The sequence below is a fragment of the Primulina huaijiensis genome, chromosome 10 (genome assembly GCF_012295235.1).
Source record: "Primulina huaijiensis isolate GDHJ02 chromosome 10, ASM1229523v2, whole genome shotgun sequence".
In the NCBI taxonomy this organism is placed as follows: Eukaryota; Viridiplantae; Streptophyta; class Magnoliopsida; order Lamiales; family Gesneriaceae; genus Primulina; species Primulina huaijiensis.
In genome coordinates, this window is record NC_133315.1 from 11029905 (window position 1) to 11043982 (window position 14078).

The following is a 14078-nucleotide window of genomic DNA, read 5'->3' on the forward strand; positions in this document are numbered from 1 at the left end:
CATGGGAAGGTGATAGCTTATGCTTCTAGACAGCTGAAAACTCATGAGAAGAACTACCCTACCCATGATTTAGAGTTGGCCGCCGTAGTTTTTGCCTTGAAGATTTGGAGGCACTATCTGTATGGAGAGAAGTGCCAGATCTTTACCGACCACAAGAGCCTCAAGTATTTCTTTACGCAGAAGGAGCTGAACATGCGTCAGAGGCGTTGGTTGGAGCTTGTGAAAGACTACGATTGTGACATTAGCTACCACCCGGGTAAGGCTAATGTAGTTGCAGATGCACTGAGCAGAAAAGTTGCAGTGATGGCTCATTTGGCAGTTTCGAGACCTCTTCAGTTTGAGATGCAGAGGTTTGATCTTGAGACTTATCCTCGAGGTAGAGTTCCCCGTCTATCTACCTTGACCATTCAGTCTTCCCTTCTTGACCGTATTCGCAGTGGTCAGGCAGCAGATGAGCAGTTGGCCAAGTGGAAGCAGAGAGATGAGGCCAAGGGCAGTGTTTTGTATTCAGTCAGCGACGGAATAGTGAGATACCGAGACAGGATATGGGTTCCTAGCAGTGATTCTATCCGAGCATACATCTTATCAGAGGCCCATATGTCGCCGTACTCTATTCATCCAGGGAGCACGAAGATGTACAAAGATCTGCAGCTATTGTATTGGTGGCCTGGTATGAAGAAGGACATCAGACGGTTTGTTTCCGAGTGCCTGACTTGTCAGTTAGTGAAGGCAGAGCACCAGAGACCAGCATGTTTGCTCAAGCCTCTTCCTATTCCTGAGTGGAAGTGGGAGAATGTTACCATGGACTTTGTGACCGGATTGCCGAAGTCAGCCAGGGGATCGAATGCTATATGGGTGATTGTAGATCGTCTTACCAAATCAGCACACTTCTTGCCTATTAAGACGACATTCACCATGGTTCAGTATGCAGAGTTGTATATCCGAGAAATAGTCCGACTTCATGGTATTCCAGTTTCTATCGTATCTGACAGAGATCCCAGATTTACTTCCTCGTTTTGGAAGAGTTTGCATTCGACTATGGGGACGAAGTTGCTGTTTAGCACAGCTTTTCATCCGCAGACAGATGGGCAGTCAGAGCGAGTCATTCAGATTTTGGAGGATCTTCTCCGAGCTTGCGTCATTGATTTCTCAGGGAGTTGGGAGTCGAACTTACCATTGGTAGAGTTCACCTATAACAACAACTTTCAGTCGTCTATAGGAATGGCTCCGTATGATTCTTTGTATGGCCGTAAGTGTAGATCTCCTGTTCATTGGGATGAAGTAGGAGTGAGAGCAGAGCTGGGTCATGAGATTATTCAGCAGACTGTTGATGTAGTAGCCCGGATCCGTGATAGAATGAGGACTGCTCAGAGTCGACAGAAGAGCTATGCAGATCAGAGAAGGAGAGAGTTAGAGTTCGCAGTCGGCGACCATGTCTTTGTGAAGGTGGCACCTATGAAGGGTGTCATGAGATGCGGGAAGAAAAGGAAGCTTAGCCCGAGATTTATTGGACCATTTGAGATCCTTGACAGAGTTGGGACGCTAACTTATCGTGTTGCTCTTCTGCCGAATCTGGCCGGAGTACACAATGTGTTCCACGTCTCTATGCTGAGGAAGTATATGGCGAATCCTTCGCATGTCTTGAATTTTGAGCCGTTGCAGCTCACTCCGGACCTATCTTATGAGGAGAGACCGGTGCAGATCCTAGACCGGCAGGAGAAGAAGCTTCGGAACAAGCTGGTTAAGCGAGTGAAAGTCAAGTGGCTTAACCATTCAGAGGACGAAGCTACGTGGGAGTCTGAGCCAGAGATGAGGAGTCGGTATCCCGAGTTATTCGGCGAGTCTTAATTTCGAGGACGAAATTTCTTTTAAGGGGGGAAGGATTGTAGAACCTGTAACTTAGACTACGTATAAGTCATGCATAATTCTAGTATTTAAATTTAAAATGATTTTATTGCATGAGTATTTAAATTTAATTATTTTACGTAGCAGTTTAATTTTTTTGTCATTTCAGTTAATTCAGTGAGGCCGGACTGGAGTTGGAGTTTTGAGATAGAATTTAAGATTAAGAAATCAATTCCAGAATTTAATTTAGCTAGCAAGTAAGTTAAATTAAGTTAATAAGGAGGTTTAGGGAATTATTTATACAACTTGAGGTGAGTAGAAAACAAATTCATTTAAGTTCCATAATTAATGGGTAATTCACTAAATTATTTAAAGGATAGGTAAGTCTTTAAAGGTTTAAAAATTTGCTAAATAAACAACATTTCCCCTTCATTTTTATTTCTAATTTTCGGCCCTTAGATGATTAAGCAACATTTATATGCCAACTCACCCTTTTATCCATTCTTTGTCATTTTTAGCTTGATAACCTTTTAATTATTAATCAACCTTAATTAATTAATTAATAAGCAATATCCTAGTCTAGTTAACATGAGAGAATCGGTCATAGCCTCCAACTAACACCCCAACAAATCACTTTGTATCAACAAAATTCAAAATTCAAAAAGTGGAGACCTAGTCTTGCATTCCCAATTATATTTGCAACCATTTCCCTCACTCCCCTAACAAATATTTCTCCTCCTCACTCACCGAAATCTGAGAGCATTATCAGAGGTAAAATCAGTGTAAAAAAAACCGTGAGAATCATAGCAAGAATTAGGAGAGAAAATCGAGTAGAAGCAAGGTAGCAAGATCACTCCACCTCCTCCGCGCCGAGTCGTCGTATTCATTCGTTTTTCTTTCAAAACGAAACCAGGCATGCATATGTTCTCCCTTGACTCTTCAATCAAGTCCTACTATCAAATTGTTTTATTTCATGATCATCATTTCCATGTTAAAACCGAAACACATCAAGGAATTTCAGAAAATGCAACATGCAAATTTTCGGTTCCCATTTCAAGCTTCACGGTTTCTCTTGTTTTGTTGTTTCAGGTGGATGGTTCGACTCCAGGCTCACTAGGTGACATTTATACCTGTATTAAGATGCATTAAGACCATGTTGGTCCATTCAAACAAGCCCCATGCATGATAGAATCCGAAATTGACAGCAACTCCTCAATCTTGGCCATTTAAGCTTTCGAAAAATCTGTTGCTGCTGTCCAAGGGAATGGATCTGATCATGGCTGCCCTAGGGGCCTGTAGCCATGGTTAGAACACTTCCCTAGTATGTCTAACACGTGACTAAGTTGCCCTTTTTGAGGCTTGGTCCATGGTGAATCGGTTTTTACAAAATAAAACAAGAACAGCCCCTTTCCCCCTTCGGCCTTCACATTTTATAGCAAGTATGGTTCGAGTTTGGTGGAATGGTATGGATCTTGTTTGGCCTATGGCCCTTAGCCACGGTTCATACAATGCCCCTAGATGTCTAGATTGTGTCATGGTCAATCAAATGGCCACTGGAACGATCTGTGAAAGTATAACAAGAGCAACGGCCCGACGTGCAGAATTGGTGCTCGGGTAGGACTTTTCAGATTGTTGCTGGAATATTTCGAATTGTGGCTGTCCTAGGGCCCTTAGCCATGGTTCAAATCATTCCTTGGGATATTGGTAAGAGTCTCTGGTTGGTGGTTCAAGCCCCAATGGCCGGTAGTCTCGAAAAAGACACAAGAAATGCGATTGCACAGCTGCTGTAATTTGACAGCAAGTGGTGCTGTTGTTCTCAGGCGTGTTTCGAGTTCTCGGTTGGCTTTTAGCCTATGGCCTTGGACTGGACAGTGCCTCATCCAGTTAGGAAGGTCATGTTTTTGGCCGTTTGTGATTCGGATCATTTTTGAGGTCGTACGAGAATTTACGTTGCGATGTGCCAAATTGACTCTCGAAAGAGCGTTTCATGTTTTGGCCTCCATTCACCTAGATTTCGGCCCTCACCATTTTTGGAGCATTATTTAATCATTTTAAGCGTATTTTAATCATGACTATATGACGGTTCAGTGTTGGTTCGGGGTCATTATTAAATACGGAGTCGTTGGACGTAATTGTCGCATTTTCGGATTTAATTGCATAGTTTGGTCAAGTAAAAGCTATTGCATATTTTTCATGGCATATTTAGGTTACAGCGAGCCTGGGAGCGATCCAATCCAGTCAGTAAAATTATGACAGGATATGTAATTATGTTAAGTAATTATATTACGTGCAAAAATACAAATTTTGAGATTTATGCGATATTGCTTGTGGTCACTCTACTATCATTATTAAAGCCGGTCGTCAGTTACCGGTCAGTTCAGTTGTTTCACCCAGTATACTGTGGCATTAGTCTGATCAGACAAACATTATTAAACCCGATCGCCAGTTACCGGTCAGTTCCGTTTCATCCGGTCGTAAGTTACCAGTCAGCTCAGCTTAGTTCAGTTCAGTTCAGGGACCACTTGCGTAGACCATAATCTCACCAGAAAATTATTAGAGTTATTTCATGACAGGGCTCCAAGGAGCAAACATTTTCATTATGATTTTCAGTTCAGTTATGCACGTATTATAATTGCTCACGACAAGTTATTTTCACATTATGCCTCATGACATGATATTTTTATCCCATGCAAAACTTTACTATTTATTTACTTGTTATTTACGATATATGCATGTTGAGTCTTTAGACTCACTAGACTTGATTGTTGTAGGTGCTGATGATGATGTCGGGATCGAGGGCGGGGACCAGTGAGCCAGCTCGAGTCGGCAGTAGTAGGACCCGAGGACCTCAGTTCAGCATTTATTATTATTTGATTGCTCAGACATTTTTATATATTGTTGGATAAATTTTTAACTGTTGTTTCGAAAAATGTTAATTTCTTCCGCTGCCACTTTGAACATCAAACTTTATTTATCAGTTCAATTACGAATGGGGCAATTTTATTTATTTAAAAAAAAATTTTTAAATTATCCGCAATTTTTCAACCACGGATTTTTAGCCCTTTATACCTAGCATGGCTAGGACTTTTCCCTTGACCCTTTACAGACCCTGGCTAAGCCCTAACTCAAGCCAAGACCGAGCCCCGCCCTCTTGAACAAAACCGAAGCCATGAACCCTATGAGAGCAGTCCTCTGCACCAGCTTGTATTCATGATCGTGTGTGGTGGTTTGCTTGAATTATAAGCCTCTAAACTCGTGTAAAACAATGTCTAAACATGTCCTGATCATGGCAGCCTGATGAAACTTAAAATTAATAATTTATTATATGTTAAAACCTATATTTTAAAATTTAAGTTTCATTAAAATTATAAAATTATGATATTTTAGTATTGTTTGTTTATATTAAAATGTCTTACTAAATATGTTTTATTTTCAGGTTTTCTACGTGTTGGTAAAATAATTATAACTCAAGCTAGAAAATTCAAATGGAGGTGATTCAAATATGTTTGAAATCCTTGAGAAATTATCTACAACTTTGCAGAAGACATGATTGCCTAAAAAATTAATTAAGATGATCAAATTGTGAAAGTATCAAAAAGATGACAAATTTACTTTCACCATTACCAGCATATAGTAAAAAAATCATAACTATTTCAATATTTAACCAAATGAGGTGAACCAAGTGGTTAAATTCATCAACAGATAATTCTCCACATGTTTGCTGTTTTGAGCAGAGTCAAATTCGGTGATTAAAGTCATAGAACAAAGCATCTTTTCCTATTTATTAAAGCTAAGCATCTTAGAATAACTAAATAGTGTCTTGGTCTGTTTTTGAAACTACCTAAAATACCCTCACTCTATCTCTGCACGTTTTCTAAAGTTTCAACCAAATCAACTTATCTTCTTCTCTCCCAACTCCCAAACGATGACATATAACTCCATTCCCCTTTCTTTATTTTTGAGATCTATGTTAAATCTCTTTCTCAACCATAAAACTTCTACTATAATTTTTCCCTCACAATTACACTGCAACTTGAGCAGATGGTAAAAAAAAACTGCTCTCCTCCACCTTGCATTCAAAACCACTGCAGGTTTCCTCACACGGAAACATCTCCTCTCCCAAATTTCTATCACACAACGCATTCTCTTTCAATGCGATTCTTCAGTCACGCGACGGTAAAAACCTTATTTTTTTTGGTTTCTTAATTTTTCGCACGTATTTCGGATAGAGGTTTTGTGTTGTTTTAATAGAATAAAATCGCGTGTTTTTGTTTCAGTTAGTTGAATGACGTTCGTGCCGTTTTCCCAATCAAAAAGTGTTGATCGATGTTTTTGCCGTTTTACCCAACAAAAATTGTTATCGATACTGACACCAAGGTTTGGATATTTATTAAATTTGCACACCAATCGTTTGACATAATGTGTGAACAGGTGCTCTAAATCTCAAAGAATTCATCCATATGTTCAGCATTCATAAAGGACAGAAGAATTAATTTAGGTATTCTATCTCTCTCCATCTTGCACGTGAACCCTCTTCTAATCTTCTCCTATTGAGTTTGTCAAATAAAAATCCATGGAAGAAATCCGAGCAAACTCCTTCAAATTGATGAAACAATATTATTGTTCTCACAACAAATTTATACATTATTGTTCAAAAATCTTTTGGCATTTTTCCTAGATTTTGTGGAGAATGGAATCTAGAATTGAACATCACCAAACCTTGGGTTTTTTTTGGTACATGCAAGTGCAATAAACAAATTATTTGTGATAATATATGCAATTGCAATAAGCAAATTGAACAGATACTCGTTTCTCATTTATACTCTGACAGTGATGCAAAGTTGAGACCTTTAGGTATGGCTTCTTTGGTTAATTTACATTTTTTCATAACTATCATTTTTCATATCTTTTTCATCATATTCAGTGTATCAAAAGTGTGTCTTATTTTATTTATTTTTTGTCTTTGGCTATGTTGATGACAACCTTAGTTTTTTAAAAAGTTCAGTTTTCACTGACAACCTTTAGTTTTTAAAAAATTTCATTCCATCGCTTTAAAATTTTTTGTTATTATTTTATGTTAGGATTTGAGTTCTGGTGAGACTTTTTATTATCAAATACTCCAGTTTATGATGCTTGGAAACATTACGAACGGACTAATGTATTGACAAGTTCATTGTTATTCTGTCACTTGAACCTGAAGAAAAAGATGTACATTGTTTTTATGTTTTGTTAAGAGAAAATTTTGGTTTTTAATTGGATGCAATGTTTTTATATGTCACCTAATGTTGATTTGTTCTTCAAACGAGATAATCGAGTTTTGTGGTTTTGTATAAACGTACTTGGAATTTTTTATGATCATGAAAATTTAAACTTATTTAACTTCATAATCATCATTCGGCTGTCTCAAAAGACGCTTTTTCTTATGTCATACGTTGTCATATTATCCCATTCTGAAACTAACAAATTTTAAAATTTTATTTATAATATCTGAGTTCCAACGATTTTATTGTAGAAGTAAGAGTAAGTGAAACAACGATCAAACACTACAGCTCAACTAACAAATTTTAAATTTTTATTTATATTTCTCTTACGGATATCTAAACATTGAAAAATGGAATCCGTGAGTTCAAGAGAACATAGACCAAAAAACAATGTCAATAACATGTTTTCTATCCAAATGACGTCACAAATCAACAACAAAGGTCTCTGCAGGTATGATATTTTTTTTCATTCAAAATTTCAAGAAAACATTTTAATATTGTATTGTAGAAAACTATAAAAAAAATTTGAAAAAATTTATATTTTAACAATCAAATTCATTCATGATCAATCAACATAACACGATAGTATTAATATATGTAATTTTTTTTATATCTTTCGTATATAGACAAAAACAATGATATATAGACAAAATATAGCATCAAATAGTTTACGAAAATGCCATGTATGTACATGCAAAAAAAATCATTTAAATTTTCTTGAAAAGTATTCCATTATTATTTGATCATTTTCATAATTACATTAACTATTGATATATAATTCTATGTAGGACATGACAAATCCTAACTCCAACTCTTACATCATTGAAAGGTGACAAATGCTAACACATAACGAACGTAAAAGAATACATTCTATTACCCAACAATGACGACAATCTTATCTTGCTCGATGTCGATCAAATTACCAAATTAGAAGAATGGATTTGACTTCTTCCATTTCTACTTCAAACCAGCATAGTATAATACGTAGTATCACTTCTTCCATTTCTACTTCAAACCAGTATTGTATAATACGTAGTTAAAAAAATATTTAAATGGTCTATAAGTGATACTTTTATTGTGTGTTAGATGTACAACACAATTACAATATGCATATATTGTTCAACAAATCAACAAATAAATTGGAGATTGGCACAGCGTACCAGACGACATCAATGAATGAAGATAATTATCGAAGGAGACAAGATAATGAGAGATTATCAATTCCAAATGAGTCTAATCTTGGTAATAGTGATTTTGTTGCACCAACTATAATGATTCAAGAATCAACTTAAAACATCGATGAAAATCGTAAGTATCTTCTATAATATTTTGAATTCTATCCAAAATTTAATGTTAAACAATACTTTAATGGCACAAAAATCATTTATTTAATAATGTATTTTACAAAACATCATAAATAGTTCTCATTCTTAAGTACTACTACAACTGCCAAATTTAAAAAAACTTCACATCTATTGTCCGTGACAGTTGTTGATATGACTACAGTGCGACAAACATGTCGCTTAGAGCCAATATCTTTTCATAATTTGACATCACATTTCGAGCGTGGAAGTACTAGCACACATCTACCATTGCCAAATTCTATTCATGAAGGTATTCTATTATATCAACATAAATAGCGAAATACTTGCAATAGTTTACATTTTTTTTTGTCATATCAATTTTTATAGCACTCTTTAATAGATTGTTCTATTTATTTTGTATGTTTATGTTGTACTATGATATGATTCGATAAAATAAATATTTTCTTATTACGCTAGACTAGGGATGGTTTAGCTTATACATAAAATGTTTAAAGATAACTACAACTTTAATTGTTTTTTGTTCAATTTATTAGCTGAATGTAGAAGACAAATTTTGTTTTTATATTCAATAAATTTTAGTTTGGTGATATTCTCATATTTTTGGACAATCTTTTGACTATTTGTTAATTTTACATTGAAGTTTATCATTATTTCACATTAAATGATATTACTGTTTCAAAATAATATTATTTTTTTTATGATCAACACTTATATCATGTGAGGTAACAAATTGAGTTTGACATATCTATTTAAATTTTGGAACCCCTTGCTTTTCATTGATCAAGTACAAAATTTTTTGGTGTCATGGTGTTGTAATATCATAAATGTTTAATATATTAGCCTCATATATTCATGACACACGCAACGCGTGTGCCTCGGTGGCTAGTTGAAAGAAGGGACATGGAATTGAAGTTAGAGGAGACAAAGACTACTATTACAACTACATGGCAGTAATAAAATTTTTGACCCTTTCTCTCATTTGGCCTATAAATAGAGGTCTCGTGCTAGCTTGAAAATCATTCTATCTCATTCTAAAATATAGTGTGACTGTGTATAAAAGTTCTAAGTTCCAATATATTTTTCATTTTCTCAATTATGAGTGATGTTTTTAGTGTTGATCAAAAGTAAGCTCATGGAAAGCTAAATCTATTATTTCAAGGTGAAGAGGATGAATTCTTGGTGAAGTAAGATTGTTTATATTTTGTATGCTCTTTCTTTATTTCTTTTCATTTTGCTAATTTTTTTTATTGTAGGTTTAAAAATAAATTATTTGTTGTTATCAATTTACATCAAATGCTTGATACCATTGAAGTGGTTATCTTAATTTGTTTTTTAATTTTGATACAATAAATATTTTATCAATTATTATTGTTATATTATACATATATATATCATATATTTAATTTAGACGATAGCGTGGCTCTGCCGGTTGTTCTAAATGAAATATTATGATTTAATACTAACATGTAACAATCCAATAACATTTACTTTATCGCAACTAACTTTTACTTTCTGCATTTAACATTTATTTTATCGCAACTTTTACTTTCCCGCATCTAACTTATTAAATCATATATTTCATTTAGGCAATAGTGTAGCTCTACCGGTTGTTCTAATTGAAATATAATGATTTAATTTAACATTTACTTTATGCAATTATATATTTATATAGTTATATATATAATCATATGTACCATATATAAAATATCGGTGAATTGGGTATTTTCTATAGTGAGAACTATATTATATTAGGTGTGTGTTTAAATATGTAATTTTCTTGGAACCATTATTTATGGTGGTTTCCTTTGTTTTACTTTTAGTTAAATAATATTACATAAACCAAGCATAAATCCTCGAGCCTTGACAAAATTTATAATTTGTAAACTTCATTTTTGCATTTGATAATCTATAAATAAATAAATTTAAACTTAAAATAACATTTCTGTGGCTCGATCTTGTACTTACGAAATATATTACTTGCAGACAACCTACACTTGGGTTAATTCTAATTTAAGTAGTAGCAAGTTTTTGGCGCAGTTGCCGTGGAGGTATAAATTAAGTTTATATTTGTTATTTATGTTTTATTTATAAGTATTGTGTTGTTTTTACTTGTAAGAGCATTTGGAGTCGTAAAAAAAGTGGTAGACTTATTCGAGTATCTGAAAATAATTTAAACATGGATGATAATTCAAATACTCAAGATAATGATAATAATAATAATAATAATCAAGAACATGATCAATTAAGAACACTTAGGCACCATATGAACCCTATTAGAACTAGTGCCCCATCTTGTTTAGTTTTTCCTTCTGATGCATCTAATTTCAACTTTAAACCTCAAATTATTCAACTTTTACCAAATTTTCATGGCTTAGATTCTGAAAATCCATATTTACATCTAAGAGAATTTGAGGAAGTTTGTAACACTTATAATGATCAAAATTGTAGCATGGATATAGTTCGATTAAAGCTTTTCCCTTTTTCTTTAAAAGATAAAGCTAAAACATGGCTACAAAATTTGAGATCAAGTTCAATAAGATCATGGGAAGAAATGCAACAACAATTTCTCAAAAAGTTTTTTCCTTCCCATAGAACAAACTCTTTTAAAAGACAAATTACTACTTTTTCTCAAAAACAAGGAGAAACATTTTATCAATGTTGGGATAGATATAAAGAATTACTTAATACATGCCCACATCATGGTTTTGAAACATGGAGAATAGTTTCTCACTTTTATGAAGGTCTAATACCTAAAGATAGGCAAATGATAGAATTCATGTGTAATGGAACTTTTGAAGATAAAAACCCAAATGAAGCTATGGAGTATTTGGATTCATTAGCAGAAAATGCTCAAAATTGGGATAATATAGGCACAATAGAACCACCAACAACTAAAATCAATAATTCAACAAATGGGGGTGGTATCTATAATCTTAAAGATGATATAGATATTCAAGCTAAACTTGCATCTTTAGCAAGAAAAATTGAGTCATTAGAAATGAAAAAGAGTGGTCAATTAAAAAGTATTCAAGAAATTGTTTGTCATATATGTGATACACATGATCATGCTACAAAAGATTGTCCAACATTACCTTCATTTAAAGAATGTCTCCATGAACAAGCAAATTATGTTAACAATTATAAAAAACCAATACTAGATCCTTTTTCAACATCATATAATCCTGGATGGAAAAATCATCCTAATTTTAGTTGGAGGAATGATAATAATGCACAACCCTCACAACAATATTTTCAAAATAACCAAAATCATCAAGGTTATATTCCTTATGTTACACCTCCAAGAAAAAACTTTGAAGATGTAATTCATGCATTTATCCAAAAGCAAGAATCTATCAATATTCAAAACAGTCAATCTATGACTGATTTGAAAGAAACTCTTGCAAAATTTGCATCTGCACTTAATATTCATGAAAAAGGAAAATTTCCATCTCAACCTCAACCTAATCCTAAAAATCAAAATCAAGAATTAAAAAATGAAAAAATTGATCAAATAAAATCTGTTATTACCCTTAGAAGTGGTAAAATAGTTAATGATCCATATAGTAATGAAAACAAGGATCATTTAAAATCAAAGAGTAAGGATGATAATCCTGATACTTTTGAGAATGATGATACCTTAAATTCTAAAAATAATATGTTGAATGATAAATCATCTGAAATAGTAAATGAATCAAATAAACCTCCACCATTTCCTCATGCATTAACAAATCATAAAAAACAAAAAAATGATTCTGATATCTATGAAGTTTTTAAACAAGTAAAGATAAATATTCCATTATTAGATGCTATTAAACAAGTACCTTCATATGCAAAATTTTTAAAAGACTTATGTACTGTGAAGAGAAAATTGCATGTGAAGAAGAAAGCATTCTTGGCTGAACAAGTAAGTTCTATTCTTCAAAATAATTCTAGTTTAAAATATAAAGATCCTGGTTGTCCAACAATTTCATGTATTATTGGAGAAAATAAAATTAAAAAAGCTTTGTTAGATTTGGGAGCAAGTGTGAATTTACTTCCTTATTCAGTTTATGAAAAACTTAATTTAGGAGAATTAAAACCCACTTCTGTTACTCTCTTACTGGCGGATAGGTCAATCAAAATACCTAGAGGTATTGTAGAAGATGTGTTGGTTCAAGTTGATAAATTCATATATCCTGTAGATTTTATTGTTTTGGATACACAACCAATAGAAGTACATAATGAAATTCCAGTAATATTGGGACGACCATTTCTAGCAACTTCAAATGCTTTAATTAATTGTCGAAATGGAATAATGAAATTGTCTTTTGGAAATATGACTCTAGAACTTAATGTGTTCAATTTATGTAAACAACCAAGTATTAATGAAAATGAATATGATAATGAAATTGAAACAATTGTGGAAGAAAATATACAAGAAGAAAACTTAAATCAACAATCTGAAATTTTTTCAATTGAAAGTTTTAAGTCTGAAAATAATTTTAAAGAAGATGATAATACAAAACTTGAATTAAAATTTTTACCATTCGAATTGAAATGTGTATTTCTTGGTAAAAATAAAACATTTCATGTTGTAATTTCTTCTACTCTTCTACCAAATCAAGAAGAAGATTTAATTAAATTACTTAAAAAATAAAAAAATGCAATTGGATAGACTTTGAAAGATATAAAAGGTATAAATCCTTTAATTTGCACATATAAAATTCACTTGGAAGAAAATGCTAAAACATATCAACAACCACAAAGAAGGTTAAATCCACATATGAAGGAAGTTATTAAGAATGAAGTATTAAAACTATTAGACGCTTGAATTATCTATCCAATCTCTAGTAAATGGGTAAGTCCAACACAAGTAGTACCTAAAAAGTCAGGCATCACTGTTATAAAAAATTAAAAGGGAGAGTTATTACAAGCTAGGATTCCATCTAGTTGGCGTATGTGTATTGATTATAGAAAATTAAATGATGCAACTAGAAAAGATCATTTCCCACTACCATTTTTAGATCAAATTTTTGAAAAAGTAGCAGGAAATTCTTATTACTGTTTTATTGATGGGTATTCGAAGTATTATCAAATACCTATATAATTAGAAGATCAAGAAAAAACTACTTTTACTTTTCTTTTCGGAACTTTTGCATTTAAAAGAATGCCATTTGGTTTATGTAATGGTCCGGCTACTTTTCAAAGATGCATGTTAAGTATTTTCAGTGATATGATTGAAGAATTTGTAGAAGTTTTTATGGATAATATAACTATTTTTGGAAACTCATTTGAAATTGTCTTAAAACCTAGAAGAAGTATTAAAAAGATGTGAAGAAAAAAATCTTGTTTTAAATTGGGAAAAATGTCATTATATGATTAAATATGAGATTGTGTTAGATCATGTGATATCTGAAAAAGGAATTGAAGTTGATAAAGCCAAAGTTGATGTTATTGCTAATTTAACATCACCAAAAACGGTCAAAGAAGTTCGATCATTCTTGGGTCATGCATGTTTTTATAGAAGGTTTATAAAAAATTTCAGCATAATATCTAAATAAATTTCGAATCTTTTAACAAAAGATACACAATTTGAATGGACTCAGAAATGTGAAAATGCTTTTAAAAAAATAATTAATCTTTTAATTACATCACCTATTTTACAACC

The 14078-nt window shown here is 32.9% G+C and overlaps 1 non-coding gene across 1 annotated transcript; it reads right to left on the reverse strand.

Annotated features, from left to right (window-relative positions):
- Nucleotides 1-11026: 11026 nt before the first annotated feature.
- LOC140987046 (small nucleolar RNA R71) lies at nucleotides 11027-11137 on the reverse strand. Its single transcript, XR_012177047.1, has one exon. It is a non-coding gene; the product is annotated as a small nucleolar RNA R71 (small nucleolar RNA).
- Between the last annotated feature and the right edge of the window lie 2941 nt (nucleotides 11138-14078).